This window comes from Strigops habroptila, chromosome 2, assembly GCF_004027225.2.
Source record: "Strigops habroptila isolate Jane chromosome 2, bStrHab1.2.pri, whole genome shotgun sequence".
In the NCBI taxonomy this organism is placed as follows: domain Eukaryota; kingdom Metazoa; phylum Chordata; class Aves; order Psittaciformes; family Psittacidae; genus Strigops; species Strigops habroptila.
Genome location: NC_044278.2, coordinates 117647874 through 117666156, shown reverse-complemented (window position 1 = coordinate 117666156; position 18283 = coordinate 117647874). Strand labels below are relative to the sequence as shown.

General features: G+C 37.6%; 1 protein-coding gene across 3 annotated transcripts in view; it reads right to left on the bottom strand.

The window, feature by feature from the left end:
* TENM4 (teneurin transmembrane protein 4) overlaps nt 1-18283 on the bottom strand; it is a 1610848-nt gene that overhangs the window by 1393401 nt on the left and 199164 nt on the right. For all 3 annotated transcript variants that reach the window (XM_030476261.1, XM_030476262.1, XM_030476263.1), the window contains exon 2: nt 1356-1405. The gene's annotated coding sequence lies outside the window, so the exon portion shown is untranslated. The remainder of the gene's footprint in view (nt 1-1355; nt 1406-18283) is intronic.

Sequence of the window (18283 nt, the reverse complement as noted above, 5' to 3'; positions counted from 1 at the left end):
CAGATGCTGAACTTAATAGAGAAAAAAGGTTAAAATGAACATCATCCTGATGGTGTTTGTGTGTGTGCTTTAATAGACCCACCTGTGTTACCTTCTTTTTCACTTTATTTTTTCACGTGCATATAATTTTATCCCTTTGATTTGGTTGACTGCCTTCATCAATCATTTCACTAAGAAAAGAGCTCTAAAAAGATGAATAAAACAATAGGGATTTCAAATAAAAATGCTCCCTAATTGAGGCAATTTCATAGAAGTAGTTCTATGGGGTTTTTGTATAGCATGTTGCACCTGGTTTGTTTCCCTGGCATTCATTTAAAATAGGGTACATTTCTCACAGCAAAGTCACATAATGCTATCTTATGCAAATATTTTGTCAAGAATCCATAGGCAAGCTAATTTGATGGTCCTTATATGGCATATAAACAATTTTGATTGAACATCTTGTGATGACAGATATTTCGAGTTACAGGTGCAAGAGCAGCTTAAAAGAACTATTTTTGTACCCTGGCATGGTAACATGCAGTATTGTATATTAAACTGCAAAAACAACTTGCTGAATATCTGTTCAGCTTCTCATTTATTGTTAATTATTTCATTTGCTGGGCTTTTTAAAAGTTGTTTCTGTTGAATAATAAGATAATTATTTAATGGTCTGCATTTTACTTTCCATTTCATCAGCATACAACAAAACACAGAAAAAACAATATAGTGATAAATGGCTAAATCCCTCAGTGCTAACTCTGGTAGAAAAATTTCTGTTGGAGATAATAGGAATAGTTTCAGTATAATAAATAAATACATTAACATTCCCAAATTTTGTGTCATCTTCAAAACAGAATGACCCAGCTACAACTGAAGTGGACAGAAAGTTTTTCTTTGGCTTGGATGGAAGCCAACCTGGTCCTGAAAAATACCCTGACACCTTGACAGCATCTCTAAAAAACACCAGATTTGGAATTCTGCATGTGTACCATAGCGCTGACACCACATAAATTCCTGCCAGTACAGAGTATGAGTTTTAGGAATGACGGATGAACTGCACCGCTGAGAGAAGTTATGCAGCCTCATTTCCAACATGTTCAGAGACATGTTCAATTGACTTGAAATCGAGGTATGTTGCAAAGGAGGAAGGTAAAAGCTAAACTGTTTTCCTCTAGTGTAGACACGCATTTGCAAGGGCAAAGATTCTCTTTGGAAACCGTGATTGAATGTTAAGCCGGTATTACAACAAATTGAATCAATGCTTGGATTAAATTGAATGTTATTATGGTATTAAAAGAGCAATCCAAGAAAAACATTGAAACGTAACAAATTGAAAATATTAAACAATAATAACTTAAAACAAAAGGACTTACCAATCTGTCAGTAGTATTTTAGTGCCAGTTTTCTTAACAGCAATGGGAGCCTGGGGGAAGAGGAAGCAAAGAGATTTCTCTCAGTGGCTTTATACAGCAAGGTAGGAGTCAGGGGAGGGTGACAGTGAATCAGATGCCTCAGGTCAGTGGAGTCACCTTCAGCACATCAGTGCAGCTTCCCGAGTCCTTTGGGATGATACAGGTTTACACCAGAAGGGCATCTGAGAGCAAGTATTAGTGCAGATATTCATGGTTTTACAGTCTTTTGTATAGATGTCTTTATGATATAGAAGCTATACATTTTAGTAACTATTATAAAACTTCACAGAACTACACAAAATTAGATTTCTTTAATTTCTGTGAGATAGACATAATCCTTTCTGTTAGAAATTAGTCAACTGATAGGCAGCTGACTAATTTCCTATAACCACGGGAGATGTGAGCCAAGCCATAGAATCATAGAATCATAGAATGGTTTGGATTGAAAAGAGCATTAAAGATCACCTAGTTCCACGCCCCTGTCATGGGGGCAATTCACAATTCTTGATTCAAGTTCTACTTGTTGGCTTTTATTTATCAAGTAAATTCAAGAAAAAGATATTAAACACAGTAAAACCTTTATGGACTTGTTGACATGGTTGAACCCAGCAGGCAGCTAAAAACCACTCAGCTGCTCACTCACTTCCCCACCTCAGTGGGATACAGGAGAGAATCAGGGGAAAAAAGTAAAATCTGTGCGTTGAGCTAAATAGGACATAAATGGAAGGGATAATAACAACAACATAATCAACAACATCATAATCAACAACAACAATAATAATAGAATAGTGATGATTATTATGATGATAGAATTAGAACATACAGCACAAGTGATGTAGAATGCAATTGCTCACCACCCCACTGGCTGATGCCCAGCCAGTTCCCAAGCAGGAGCCCTGACCAGGTTTCCCCCAAGTTAATATGCTGAGCTTGACATCGTATGGTTCGTTTGGCTAGTTATAGTCACAGAGTGAGACATTCCTGGACCATAGGATATACACAATCCTACTGGGTCTAATCTTTCATTCCCATCTCTTTAGGCATCATTCAACTCTCCACAAAGCTGTTGATAGTCTGGTAATTATCTTTATTGGAAAATTAATTATAATAATAATAAAAATAAGATTCCAAAAAGCTGGTTAGCATTAGTGCATTAGTAGTGCATAGATATCCCAGAAAGAATCAAGCTGTTCCTTTGTTTTCTAAGAAGATCTTCTATTCAAAAACTGATCAGCTTAACCAAAACTGATGTGACAGATAAGAAATCACAGCTAAATTCAACATGGCTTTAGGCTGCAATGAAATATTTAAATGAACTGAAACAAAATTAATGAGGCCAGTGAAGATTCTAAATGTTATCAGACTAAAACGACAATTATTTGTAAATGCAATGGTACAAAGGCTGTTACATGAGAAGATGAAATATTCTATGTATGGGGAGGGGGATTAAGTAACATGAAATGATTATGACACTTTAAATAGTGACATCAGTAAAAAATGGCACCTCACACAATGTAATCTCAGCTCTGTTTTCCTTTAATGCCACTCACTGCATAGGGCCTGTACTCTGTGTAGAGAGGCTTAATATTTTATCTGAAGAAATCCCCCTCAGTCTCCTTCACAAGCAGATAATGACAGGAAATGTTCCTAACAGCATTAGTCATTCACAAACACTGGTAAGTACGATGGGATTTTATTCCAACATCATTTTATGCTGCTGTGATTCGGAACTTTAATGAATGAGATTGCATTTCTAGTAGGAGGCTCTATGGGATAAGAACATCAAATAAATATCTACTTAAACTGTATGTTTTTGAGCTTTTTACACATTCTTCCCTTCAAACAAGATGATCACATCATAAAAACAGACTGATAAACATAACCAATTTGTGTAAATAATACATTTTTTTCTGGCTACTTACTAACCTAAGAGCTAAACTTCTATTCATTATTACTAGTGATGGCTTATTCTAATCAGGATCAGAGACACCAAATTTAAGGACAACATCAGTCTGAGGAGGTTTTTATGCTGCTATTTGGTTTATATCTACTATCCATTACATTTTAATTTCAAAGCCTACTCTGAAGTTGCACTTCCTTACAGATGGTTGTGGATCTGTGGTGTTATCAGTCTGAATTTCTCTGCAACTCACACCAAGCAATTCTTTCCATTTTTACCCCCATTACATAGTTATTTACAGAGAAAACTACTGCTTTTTTTCAGCATGGCTAACCACACACTGATGGAGTAGGAGTAGAATCAGGGGGAAGAACTATCAAATAAAAGAGAACAGCTATGAATGGAGGCATGAAGGGCAGAAGGAGAGAACTTGCACAAAAATTAAGGAAAGTAAATAGCTTTGATGGACAGCTGGTTTATTGATGGACAGTGGAATATTTCCCAGAAGGAAGCTGACCAGACACATGGAGTTCTCAAAAGCAGAGCAGGACAAAGCCACATAAAGTTCTAGTGAACAGTCTTGTTCCCCAAGAATTGGCCTAAATGTCCGAAGAGTGTTTTCTGTCTCTGACTGTTTTGATCTATTATGAACATAATTAAGTCTAAAAAGCCAGAAATTCTTCTGACTGGCAGAATTAGCTCCTGCTGTCAAATCATGAAGTCTGCGTTTAGCTGAGTATCCAGTAAACCCATGGAAAGGCTGGTTCTGAAGTACCTCTTGATTATTAGTATAATTAAATGTAACTCAGAGGAAACAAGTGTGAATTCCCACTATTTTGCCGTTTCTTTCAGCTTCCGGATTGTGTCTCACATTAGCTGTTAGCAGTAATTGTTATCCTGTCTATTCATGCAGACATATTTTCCCAATATACCATAAGCATTACTGGGATATTCAAGTCAAACTTTGCCACCTCTTTTACCTTCTTCTGCAAATGTTGATGTTTCACCAAAAGTGGTGAAAAACGTGTTCTTCCTGTAAATTTACAATTATTAAAATAGTCTCTGTTCAAGCCAAATAAGATCTAGGACTGAGTTATATATTGAAGACACACAAGTTTCTTAGGTAAAACAGCCACATCAAAAATGTATTATAAAGTCTAAATAGAGGAAGTTGTATTTGACCCATTTCAATGATGAGGAAACAGCCAGCTGGGTGGAGTGAGCACACTTAAGGTTAATAAATTGCAAAGGAGGACATTTGTGAGGAGTCTGTGCAGGAGAGTCCATTGAAAAGGCAGGAGTACGACTCCAGCCCCAAATAGTGTGTCACTGTTAAGCAATACTAGTTCTACTTCAAACAGTCTACAGTTGTATCAGCAGCGCCACATCTGAAGTTTATTAGCCACACATAAGAAGTATTTAAATTGAGAAATTGGGGATTTTACAGTTAGAATATGCTGTATTTCAGTTCGCTGGTACAACCTTGAATCAGTCTTCATGTGCATATGTATTATGAAGGTCCTGAATCACGCTACCTGAGCCTCGTTCAGTTCACAGAACAACAAGGGTAAGAAAGTATAATTACTTTTGTACAGGCAAAATTATTTTACCAGTATTTTCAGATCACTCATCCAGCCTGCTGTGCAGATGGAAGAATACATATTCTGTTTGTCTGGTTATTCTGAATTTCTGAAGAAATTTTGGTGATGGTAGGAAAGCTCCAAGTAGGCATTTGCTTCTTAAACTATGTAATCCAGAGATTATCCACTTGCAATTGGAAGACCAAAAGACTGGGATTCATTTCACCTATCCTTAGCCACATAAAACTTAGGCTCTTTGTCTAAACCAGCTTCTAATGTCTTTCTGTAAGCAATGGAGAGAAAAAAACACTTCCAGATTCAATCCTAAAATAGACAAGTAAGATAAATGAAGGACTATCTGAACAACCCTGTTTCTCCATGACAAGACCCTTAAACTTTCTGTTGTTAATAAGACATGATTGATTCTACTTCAAAATACACAGATCTCACTTTCCTTCCATGTTCTACCATGTACTCGTAAGGGAGCATTAAGTGTCCCAATGAAAATAAATCGCAGGCTTTTTCATAAGGATAGTGCAACAGATAGATATGCTCATAAAACCATGCTGGAAAAGTGAGGAAGTCCTGGTCCATTTATCACCAAGGGGCATAGCTATTCCACTATAACAGTTATTTGGTGTTAGAATTAAGACTGAATAATCATCTCTGCTGAAAAGAGCATGCAATTATTACTAATCAGACAGTCAATGATCCTGCTGTAAGCCTATTGTAGGCTCTCAGTGTTATAGAAGCACACAGATGTAAAACTAAAATGCAAATGTATCAGCACATAATAACTGAAAGGAGGGTTTCTGCATATCACTTCTAATATACATAAGTAATTGGCAGCCCATTACTAGCTAATTAGGAATAATGATAAACTGTTTAACAAAATCCTCAGATTTCAAAGGGGGAGAAAAGGTGTCTAGCCATGAGTTTTGCTGAAAGCTCAGTCAGTTTCCTGATATGGGTCAAAAAGCCTGCAGATTAAATCAGGTTACTCATGCACGACCTCAGTTCCATGCCACTAAGCTGCTGTGCCACCACACAGCCGCCCTCAGGAGAGGCGGGTATAGCTATAGGGATAGGCTTCCAACATTTTGTCACATCCAAGAAGGTAACACATGTACTTTCAGAATGACTGTGTTGACAAAACTGCACTTGAGTAAAGGAAAAACCATTTCTTATATGCCTGAGATCCACATACTAACCCAATAAACCCAATGCCACTTGCAATAACCCAAGTGGCATTCGAGAAACATAAAGTCTCCATTTATAAGTAAAAGCTAGATAGTGTGGGGATGCCTCTGACTGAACCCAGATATTGCATCAAATGAATGATGTGGCAGAGACAGTGGTTTTTCCAGTCTTTTTTATCATGTCACAAGTTTTGATGTGATTAATTTAATCAACAGCAGGCCTTGTTCTTCAAATCAAAATTTTGGCCTAGAAACATCCCAGCCAGAAAGGTGTAAAAAAGAAATTATAAAGGATGCTGTTTGCAGTTGCTAAAACAAGAGTAACTTATTTCAAATTGATGATTTTCAAAGACCACACCAAGAATGAGGAAATGCAAAATGAAAATCAGCTGCCCGCAGCAGGTATGATAAAATGTTGATTTGATTCAAGAAATTACTTCTGCTTAGCACCTACAAGCTCATAAGGAATGGCTTATGTAAAGAACAGAGTGAAGGAAAAAGGCAAAACACATTGAGAACTCCTATTAAGGAACAGCACCTTATCAAGGCACAACACAAGTCTAAGAACACAGAAATTCAGATTTTCTTAAGTCGTGTAATATCTGATTAAATCTCACAGCTTTACTTATGTATTATCTGATCGAATCTCACTTACAGCTTTGCTATAGGTATGCAAGTATTTCTAGGCTCATACCTCCAAGCAGAGATTCCTTTCCTCTTATCCATTGAAGTGGTGAACAGGAAGACACTGATAATGGAGTGGCAGCAGGCCCCAGTTGACATGAAGCAGATGTAAAAGCCCCTTCTGCAATGTACTGTGACACATAAAGCAAGATTTATCTCACTTTGCTTTCAATGTCCTTGGAAAAGGCACCTCCATTGATGTGAATCCTCTGGTTCTCCACCACTCACACTGGAGAGAAACAGGTACTTTCAGAGCTTGGCTACCTGATCCTTAAATAGGCATTTCTCACCTTGGGTTTATACAAATCTGTTCCCACTTTTATTTTTAATCTTTATACATTTCCCAGTCTAGAAGAGCAGCTGCATCTCCTGCAGCTCTCTGCAAAGCAGCAGACAGAAATAGATGTGGACTGCCAAAAGTTTATGACTGTTTTACATTTATTTCCTCTCCCTACCAAAAAAACCCCGTAGTTTTATTCTCAGAAATACTGTCAGCTTTTTTTCAGCCCTTAATTCAATAATCAATGATGCTCCAACAGCAGGCACTTTTATAGTTTTTGTGACAGCCTCTTCAGCAAAAGTAACTCTCATTCTCAGAAACATTTTTAAAGGACTTGAAATGGAGCTTCACATTGAATTTTCATCCTTTTACTGATTGTTTCATTAGACTTTTAGTTCTTCCATGCACTAAATCTGGTTTTGTGCCTTGAAGCAGCGATGTTATCTTGCCAGTGGAAGTGTTGTTTACATCTTCTTCCTTCCTCTTTTGCAAGCATTTAAGGAAAAGATACAAATAGCTTATAGAGAAAATGTTTCCTTGGGAGTAAGGCCTGTACCCATACAGTGGGTTTTATTCCAAGCGAGATTAATTCTCCAACCTAGGGATTTCTCGAGGTTGCTTCTTATGGCTGTATAAACTTTTAAACAGATGTGTTTGCTGCTTTGATTGCTTTAAAGTTTTATTTGTTTGGTTGGGGTTTTTTGGCTGATGTTTTGGGATATACATCAAATTGATATTTCATGTTTTTTTCACACAGGATTGCCTGTGCTGGTTGTAATATGTCCTTGTTTCCAGGGCTGGGTAACTCACTGCAGTGCCCTGAGGATCCCAAGTTTGCCTCAATGTGTAAGCCCTGATGCATCTCTGGAGCATTTTACTGTAAGAAATAGAAAATAATTGGTCCCTTTTGGTATTTTCCCCACACCATGAAATATATATACCCATCTTTTTTGTCTAGAAGAGGATTTTTTATTATTACTGGTCTAATCATCCTCCTCTTCATTATCATCGAGGTAGCTGGAGGTGTTTGCTGAAATGCCTGTGCATAACCAGTTTACAGCCAGAAGATGTGAGAAAAATTCTCACCCTGAATACTTTTCAGTCTACTAAGAAAGAGCAAGGGAGGAATTGGAGGAATCAGGCGGACAGAGGCGTGTTTTGACTGCAGATCCAGCATAGCATCAAGCTAATTTTCTCTATTGAGAAGTAAAGCAAATTAGCCCACATGTTGCTTTCTGCTTCCTTGGCTCAACTGTTTGCAGTACGATGAGCAGCACCACAGCACTGACCAAGCTTAGTGCCAATAGAAAATAACATATATACCAGCACAGCTAGGAACAAAACCTACTGCTGAATCCCGTTTCCTTGGTGGGAAATGTTCAAAAGGAACTGTCAGGCTGCAGGGATCTGAAGAACAAATGAAATTAGTGTGTTAAAGAAATGCCTTTGCCCTTAGTGTTCTCTAGGGCCTGATCCTACAGTGATCTCCATGTGGTGGTTCTTCCCATTACAGGGTCTGAGTCAAGACTGCAAGTGCTTTCAACAGGGAAAGCACAGGTGTACTGTGAACTTATACATCTGCCAAACAGCTGTTTGAAGCTGAAAAACCTGGGAGAAAGCCAGGCAGCTTTTGCCAATCTTTGGTGTTGCAGTTTTAAGTCTTTGGGCAGCTCCATAACTACAGTCAACTGTTGTTTTCTCTCTAGCTGGTGTAGTTGATAAGCCCCCCCATTATATCTGGATCTTTAGTTATTACTTCTTGATTAGCAAAAAATAAGGACAAAAAAAAGTATTTTCTATTTCAAGGTTAAAGCCGCTTCTGTATATTTAAGCTATGACATACGTTCAACATTACTGAATAGCTGCACTCTCTTTGAAAATAGCCCCTGCCTTATCAATGCACAGGCATAATAATGTAGCTCTTTCACACTTTGCCTTTCAAGGGAATATTTAAACAATAAATGACTGACCTAAATGATTCAAAAATTTCAAGGCTGAAAGGGACCATTAAACCATGACATCTAAATGCCAGTTTCACCCAGTAAACTTGTATGTAGCCCCATTACTTATATTTAATTAAATCATTATACCAGAAAGGCACCCATTTTTGATTCAAAAACAGTGAGATGCAGAGAATACACTACTTAATGCTATTTTTCAGTGCCCTATGGCAATGACTTCTAAATGTGTACAACTAAATTCCGGTTCCACCTTGTGCAACTTCATCTTCTATCCATTGTTTCTTTTATAGCTCTTGAGTATGTTGCATTACCAATCAAACAAAAGTTTAGTGTGAAGACTGTAAGTAACTTCCCTGTCCCAAGTTTCACAAACACAGTAAACATGGGATTGTGCATGTTGATTATTTTTGTTTTGAATTCTTAAGTTATTACTAGTTGTTGTGTTAGGGTTTCTTTCCCCAGAGTTGTTCCAAATTTCTACTTTATAATTCCACTCCTGAGAAAATGAAGTCTGCTGATAGCAGAAGTTCCTATAAAAAAGCCATACAGGGGAGAATTCTTGAGATTCTTGAGTTGGCTTGAGAGATGGGCTAATGCCAACCTCATGAAGTTCAGCAATGCTAAGTGAAAGGTCCTACACCTGGGTCAGGGCAATCCCGGGTACAGCTACAGGTTGGGAGGGGAAGAGATTCAGAGCAGCCCTGCAGAGAAGGACTTGGGGGTGTTGGTTGATGAGAAACTTAACACAAGCTGGCTTCAGTGTGCACTCGCAGCCCAGAAACCAACCGTATCCTGGGCTGCATCAAAAGAAGTGTGAGCATCAGGTTGAAGGAGGTGATCCTGCCCCTCTACTCTGCCCTGGTGAGACCTCACTTGGAGTATTGCGTACAGTTCTGGCGTCCTCAACGTAAGAAGGACATGAAACTGTTGGAGCAAGTCCAGAGGAGGCCACGAAGATGATCAGGGGCTGGAGTACCTCCCGTATGAAGACAGGCTGAGAAAGTTGGGGCTGTTCAGCCTGGAGAAGAGCAGGCTGCGTGGAGACGTCATAGCAGCATTCCAGTATCTGAAGGGGGCCTACAAGGATGCTGGAGAGGGACTCTTCCTTAGGGACTGTAGTGGTAGGACAAGGGGTGATGGGTTTAAACTTAAAACAAGGGAAGTTCAGGTTAGATATAAGGAAGAAGTTCTTCCCTGTGAGGGTGGTGAGGCCCTGGAACGGGTTGCCCAAAGAACTGGTAAATGCCCCATCCCTGGCGGTGTTCAAGGCCAGGTTGGACAGAGCCTTGGGCAACATGGTTTAATGTGAGGTGTCCCTGCCCATGGCAGGGGGGTTGGAACTAGATGATCTTAAGGTCTTTTCCAACCCAAACCATTCCATGATTCTATAAAAATATCCTCCTTTACTCTGTAAAATCAGTAGCCTTTATTCTGGTAATATTAACATGTTTACTCAGTGATTATTCACAGTATTCATTAATAGAGCCCAGGGGCCACTTTTGAGAATAGCAATGCACTATGTTTCATTTTCTATCAATCACAAATGAGACAGAGCTTCTGCTGCTAAAGAGCCTTTATCTAGATACACAAGACAATACTGATATGTGTTATCTAGATTTTGGAAGAATCGACAATGAAGGAATTAAGTGACTCACCCACTTCACACTGAAGCAGAGCAACTTACATTTTTTCATATTCTGCCTCATTGCTGTAGCACTTGAATACTTTAAAGTCTTTACATAGGGTTGTGTATCTACTCAGTTCATGTGCTTGGTGGAGATGTACAACTGTCCTCATTTTTACAGAGAAAGAGAAGTGGGAGAGAGCAAAAGCAAGCAAACAAAAGACAGGACCAATTGTCTGAACAAGAAGCTACTTTAAGAGATGTGAATTTTTGGCAAGTTTCTATAGTGACCTTAAAAAAAATATGTTGCTGAGCTGCTCCAGGGCATTAGCTATTACTGTATGTAATATACTTCACAAGACTGGAACAAATATCTTTTTCATCTGCTTTGCATTACACCCGCTGCTAAAAACTGGCAGTAGCATTACAAATATTTCTTAGTTTCTTCATTTGTAGCTAAATTCAAAAATCTCAGTAACTGTAAATGTATCTCAAGGTCAGAGTTACTACAATAACCCATTCATTTTGTTTTCCTTTCACTAAATCCATTATCTGAACAAATCATTAGGTGACCTTTTTAGTTACAGCAATTCAATAAAACTTACATTAGATGGAGTTTCAGGAACATTAGTCTAATGTGCTTTAAAAGATCACCTTCTCTGAGCAATATAATAAGTTTGTGTGAAAAGCATAAAGCATGTAATACGTAATAAAATCTGGCCTTTAATGAACCATCTAGAAAAACTGACTTGTGTTATAATTCAACAGAAAACCTCCTTTAATTAATGGGTAAGAATCCAGCAGTAGCTGCTGAATGTTACTTTCGATTATAGATTCAACTTGTTTTTCTTTTGTGAATGTATACTCCTGATTTATGCTGCTCAAGAAATTATAGTTTAAATGACCTTGGTTACAGGAGTAATACGCTATGAAAAGCAATACTTAGAGCTAATTAAAAGGGCTCTCTGATTAGTAGTTAGTACCAATTATGCTAAGATACTGCATAATTTTCCAAAGTGGTAGTCAGTCAAGATTGTAAATCTAATAAATGGGCTTGGATGTTTGATGGAAGCTGATTTTCTTCAACGACACAAGACAAGAAAATACCTTGTGGCCAGACAGATAAACAATAAATAAAACATAGCTCCAACTGTCAAGCAGGAAATTTGTATCAGGGAAGATTTTACAGACTCACTGAAATCCCCGAGTTCCATTAAGACTGTAAGACAGTAATCTGATTCTCTTTGCATTTACAACAGGAATAATCAGTTAAAAAACAGCTTGATTCTCCTTGCATTTACAACAGGAATAATCAGTTAAAAAACAGCTGGAATTATCTGCATTTTGTGTTTCCAGACAAGTGCCAAGAAGAAAGCTAGGTTAACTTTAATTTTGAATCAGTCTAGATAGGTGTGTATGCAGAAAGATAAGCAATAATAACTTTCCACCAGTCTGGTATCAGCAATTAGTCATTCCTCCTGCAGATGTATGCACACAGGAACATAAGCCAATTTGAGTAAAGGTCAGGATACATGAAAATATTGAACTAAGTAAGTTCCTGTTGCTATTAGGGTTTATTGAGCAGACCTGCATCCATTCAGCCTGTGGACATTTCATTCAGCTCCACAAGTACTTGTGTGTTTATCATCCACTGAACCAACTGAGTGCCTATAAACTTTTCAGGATCTTCTCTTCATTCCTCATCCACAGAAGAATGTTAGTAATTATCTCCTTTTCCTAGTTACTACCTCTACCATTCATTTTAGATAGATGCTATGAAAATATGCACAAAATTATAGGATATACTAAGGAACTGTTTTAAAAATTAAAATTAAAACCAATTTTTAATTGCAGTATTATAAATAATTTAATATTAAAGCTCAACAATGGATAGTTGGCATGTAATGAAATAGTCGCAATATGAAAACTAAATACTCAAGTTATTTTCAGGTTGCACTTTTAGTTAGTAATTTGTTAGACCGCATTATAAATTTAGGTACACCATAGGGTCATATTGCTTCCTACAACAGATACACATTTCTTTGGTTCTGTGGTGAAGCCAAATACATAACTTACAAGTCATCATTTGACCTTACACATAGGCCACTTCCAAATCACCAAGCAGTGCGTTTAGACAGGAATGTTATATCCCTTTGAATGCCTTATCAATAACTTCACAGCACTTATCTGCTACATTTTTACATACCATACTCATTTGAAAATCCTTAAAAAGAAGAAATTGGGTTCTTCTTATGTATGGGCTTGATAGGACAAATCAAAGAATCACCTGGTTTATTTTCCTATCATTAGTCAATAACTATTAATTAAAAAAAGAATGCTCTGTTTTCAGTTAGAGATCTAGTTCATCATCTTTTATTGCCCTAAGAAAACTTTGATGTATGGCTTCTCAGATGGCCGCCTGTGTCATTTTCTCGTTTAGATATTGTGCTATTCTTGTAGGTTTATTTGTTATTAACATGTAAAATATTAAAATATGTTAAATGATCTGTTAATTTTACCTTGCTGTATTGATTAAAGAGATTTTAAAAATTGATTACTAAATAACTGCCAGTGATGTATGGTTATTTTTCTTGAATGAAGAATTACCAATCCACATATGTAATACAAACAGCATTTGCTTTATCACGTGCTTCCTATGTATTTTCCCAGACCATAAACAACTCAGTATAAGATTAATTGGCAATGTCTCATTATCTAAGCTATCTCTATTTTCCATTGATATCTAAAATATTCATATAATTTCACATCATTCCCTTTTAACTCATTAGAGAATTAATACATCATAGCCAAAAGTTCTGGATTTTTTCTTTTTCTTCCTTGTTCCTAATAATAGCAATTTCAATTAGAAAAATAATGGTCTCCTTTAACTATTTTCTAAGTAAGTCAACCATTTTTCCCTTGCTAGATAAATTCTTTAAGATTATTAATTTGTGTAGACAACAATAATGAAAAGCTGCATCGTTTTAATTATATTTATTCTCCCTAGGCAACTAGGCAGTTAATTGTTTGAATTGCTGTTAAAAAGAAATGTTAAGTAACAGGAATGCCAGCATTGCCAACGACTTCGATGGGAGCAGTACTGAGCTCATAATTGGCTCTTTAATTGCAAAATTCACTCACAAGGCCTGTGAGCTTTTTAAATTTCACTTAAGTCTTTAAGACTCTTTAATGAGTTTTATGCATTACAGAGGCTTTGAGGTGGCCAACAAATTTACCCTACATAAAGTGCATTTGATAGGATTCAAAACATGTTTTTATGCTGGTTTTGGTGGAATAGATGTTCTCCTGCGTTTCTGAAAGCTGGGAAACACACCGAGCATTCATAAGCACAGCAACATATTGCAGATTGGTGATGGTTATTGGTTAACAGTACAAACAGCTTTCCAGTCTTCACATCATTGTGACAGACAGCAACATGACATATGCTCTTGTACTCTGATATCTGGGAATTTTTGAGGTGGTTGCCACACAGCAATAATTCAGTGCTGGTTTGCAATTCTTCATATTCATTCATAATAGAAAAACAGAAAAATTCTATACTTTTATAATTGAGTAATTATTGAGATAACTGCACTGGTACTTGTGAATTTATGCTTTGCATTAGCTTGTCCACAGGACTGAGTTGTCACTTGAGTTAGAAATCACGAGTGCTTTTGGGCACAAGTCGACCATTTGGTATTCCTTTGTTGAGTTCCTTGTAGAAAATACTTTACTACCAGCTCTTCCTTCAGAAAACTCTGATCATCAAAACTAACATTCTGCAATTGCATCTTTATCCGCTTTGGATTAGTCTTTTTATTTCATGAGAGATTTTTCTCTTGGTACACTGGAATTTCTATTAAAAAGGAAAGCCAGAGAACAATATTCTAGATTCTCAATAATTTAGTAATTTTGCACCAATAAGAAATAGATTCACAAAACTGTTACATTCCCTGATCTAAATTTGACAAACTGGATTTCTGATATCCTAGGCAAGTCCTGCGGACAAAAGATTACTAGGAAGGTGTTCTTCTTTTTAGTTATTACAGAAGAAAATAATAATGGAGAAAGTCTTAAATATTTCACACTGGAAAATAAGAAAAATCTCAGAAATTCAAAAACAAGTGAGGTAAAAAAGTCTGTCCTGGTTTCCACGGATAGTTCAATTGCAATAACACCATAGCTTGACTGAAATAAATCAGGATTAACACAGTATATATCATCTGTAACAACTGTCAGTAACTAACTATTAGCATGTAACTTTAAAGGCTGTATCTTCAGAAAATATTCTTGCAGGAACAATTCAGATATTACCTTTCAGGTGTAACCAAACTACTCAGGAAGAACCATAATGTTTGTCCAATATGAACACAACCTCCTAAAAAACATTCTGGGATATTTTTCCACTAACCTTATTTTTGTCATTGGAATAAACTGGACACACACAATTTTGAGAATGCATTGATAATTTAAGTTCTACAAATAGTCGCATATATAACAGAGGTGCCAAGGAAACAAATGTTACCATCCTCAAAGACTTTGCAATTGTCAATCCAAAGCACAAAGTGCTTGGCAACTTAAGGGATGAAGCTGTGTTTACTAATTTTCTAGCTGGGAGGTTAAATAGGAAGGAATCAACTCTGAAACATATGCAAGCAGTCTGGCTTACCCACTTTTATAAGTCCCCAAACAGCTGGTGTGGAGAAAACCTACTGTTGTGTGTTGCTGAGCCACTGCTGAGGATGAGGAGAAACAAAGTCAATAATAGTTTTCAAAGACCTCTCTTGTAAGTTTATGAAATAAATCTCTTTGGGAAAAATCTCCATGTGGCCTGGCCTTTTACTGGAATCAAGAATGATTAGGGTTTTTAACAAATGCCATAGTGACTGACTATCCATATAGGCTGATGGAAATTAACTTCTGAAGTTCCTATTAATAAGTGAATAGGCTTTTGATGGGTTGAGAACACCCACTTAGATGGACATCAAAGAAAGAGAAAAGCCTGGTGTAATTGGCAGAGAAAAAAAGAAGCATGAAGAGATGATGGTGATGGATATGTAGGGAGAATATATACAATTTGCAACTTCGAAGGCAAACTCGGGGAGCTGGGATTTGGTATATGTGTCGATTGTGCATTTAGAGACAAGCACACGGACAAAACAGGAGGCACTACAGTAAAGCAACAGTGATTTGACTAAGCTGGACAGGGTCAAGTCAGTATGGAAGGACATAGTATTAACACAGATGAGGCAGGAGACAGGAAGGTGCAGCAGAGACCAAGTCCTTCTCTAACTAGCAGCATGGGGGTTTACTTTAGAAACCAGTCTAACTCATAAGAAGACCTCCTCCAAAGATCACTGCGGGGAAGGCCAGACCCTGAATGTTTTGAGCCATCTCTGCTTTGTTACACAATCCTAAAGAAGACAAATACAGACATATTTTATTCTCTGAGACCAATTGCACATCTGAATCACTGGAGAAGTGCTGCTGGTTTGGGTGTTTGGGGGGGGGTTGTTGGTAAAAAAACCCCAAAAACCAACAACAAAACAAAGAACATCCGCAAAGTAGCAATTTCAATTTGACTTCTGTGACCTCCATATCAGACCCTTTGGCTAAAGTTACGCTACACAGATCAAAAGTGAAACTCCTGCAATTTATTTCCCATCTAAACTCTCAGTACATTCTGTAACTTGCAGCAAAAAAAGCAATTTTTTATGTAACAGTCCACTAGATTCAATAATCTACTTCATGCTTGCCAAATGGTATGGTCTGCCTTCTTGCTTTCCTTCTATCTTTCTCTACTTCTTCCTTCTGCTGCTTTCTCCTTTTACGTCCCATCGTTTGCTGTCTATGCTTTGATTATGATAATTCTTATGATTCTGTACATCTTTTGGACCATGCTAAAATACTAGCTATTGACAACTAGCCCAAAATCACTGTCATTACCTCATAGTAAGTATATACATCCAGAGTTTGCTGAGTTACACCTTCACTATCTCCTGAGGCTTCCAGAAAGCAAAATTAAACAAGAAATATCAGAAGCAAGAAGTTTAGAGAATATTTCTCCCACTCAGTACATACTTCATAGTTTTGCTCTTCAGTTATCACTATCTAGAGAATCATTTCTTCCTGTATTCACTTGCTCAAATACAAATACCAAGGTTTCTAAAATGTCAGGACAGAACTGGATATTTTATTACAGACAGCACATAAGTGCCTATTTCTTAGCTTATAGCAGTACTTCCACACCTGAATTTAGTACTGATGCCAAAATACTTTGCAGCAATAAAGCCTTTAATTCACAACTTTGAGAATGCCGTTTGAACAAGGCGTATCTGAATTAGGTAGAATAACAGACTAATCTAGATTGTTAGGAAACTATGATGTCAGCTATGCCAACCTTTGCTCCTAGTAGAGCTAATTTCAACTTTAGGTGGAGTTGCTCAGGGCCTTTTCCACTTCAGTTCTGAATTATTTCCACAGCTGGAGCTGCACATACTCTGCGGGCAATTCTTCCTTCCGTTTTCCCTGCTGCGATTTGTGCCTATTGCTTCTCATCCTTTCACTGTCTCCCTCAGAGCCTGGCCCTGCTTTCCCTCTGACCCACTATTAGGTGTTTGAGGACGGTGATAATACTTGCCCTTTACCATCTGTTTTTCGGACTGAACAAACCTGGCTCCCTCAGCCACTCCTTGTACATTGTGTACTCCAGCCCTCCAGCTAACTGGACTTGCACCAGTTTGTCAATCTGTCTCTTACGCTCGGAAGCCCCAACATGAACAGCACTTCAGATGCAGCCTCACAAGTTTCAAAGAGAGAAAAATAATGATTTCCTGCAACCAGCTGGCTAAACTTTTGTTAATACAGACCACTACAGAGTTAGGTTTCATCACCAAGAGCCAAATGTGACTTGTACTGAATTTGTTGTCCACCACAATTCCCAGGATCTTTTAATGGAGATGATTTCTAGGCAGTTGTCCTCCATTCTGTATTATTGTATGGGATTAACTCCATCCCAGATACAGAACTTCATGCGGTTTCTGTCAGCCCATTCCTAAAGCTTGTCAAGATCCCTTTGAAGAGCAGCCTTGCCCTCAAGTGTCTTAAGTATTCTCCCCAGTTCAATGTTGTCCATGAGCTTGCTGAGACTGGTTTCAGCCCCTGAGGCTGATACTGGTGCCACTTTTAACTGGCCACCAGCAAGACTTTGAGTGCCTGATTACTACCCTCTATCCAACTTGCTCTTCATCACTTGCTCATTTGCTTATCAGGAAATGCCAAATGGCTCTGAATTGCTCTTGGTTTTTAGATTGTCACTGTGTTGATGTTTCTTGCTTTATGTCTGGATTGCTATTTGCCAGGGTCATAATTCTGTCTTTGAACTTGAGTTTTAAATTCCTGACACATATTTAAACAATTATGTCTATATGAAAGGTAGGAAGAACAGAAAGTTCCATTTCACTAATTGGCTTCTGAAGATAAATTAGGGAACAAACACCACTTTCTTCTTTCCCACTCCCTAATGTTAATGTATTATCCCTAAGAACTTCCGCTATTCTCTTTTGCAGCTCTAGCAGTGCCTTGTTTACCTGTTTCATAATGATTACCTGCTGCTTTTTTTCATCAGGTTGTCTCACCTGAACTAGAGCACACATACTGCT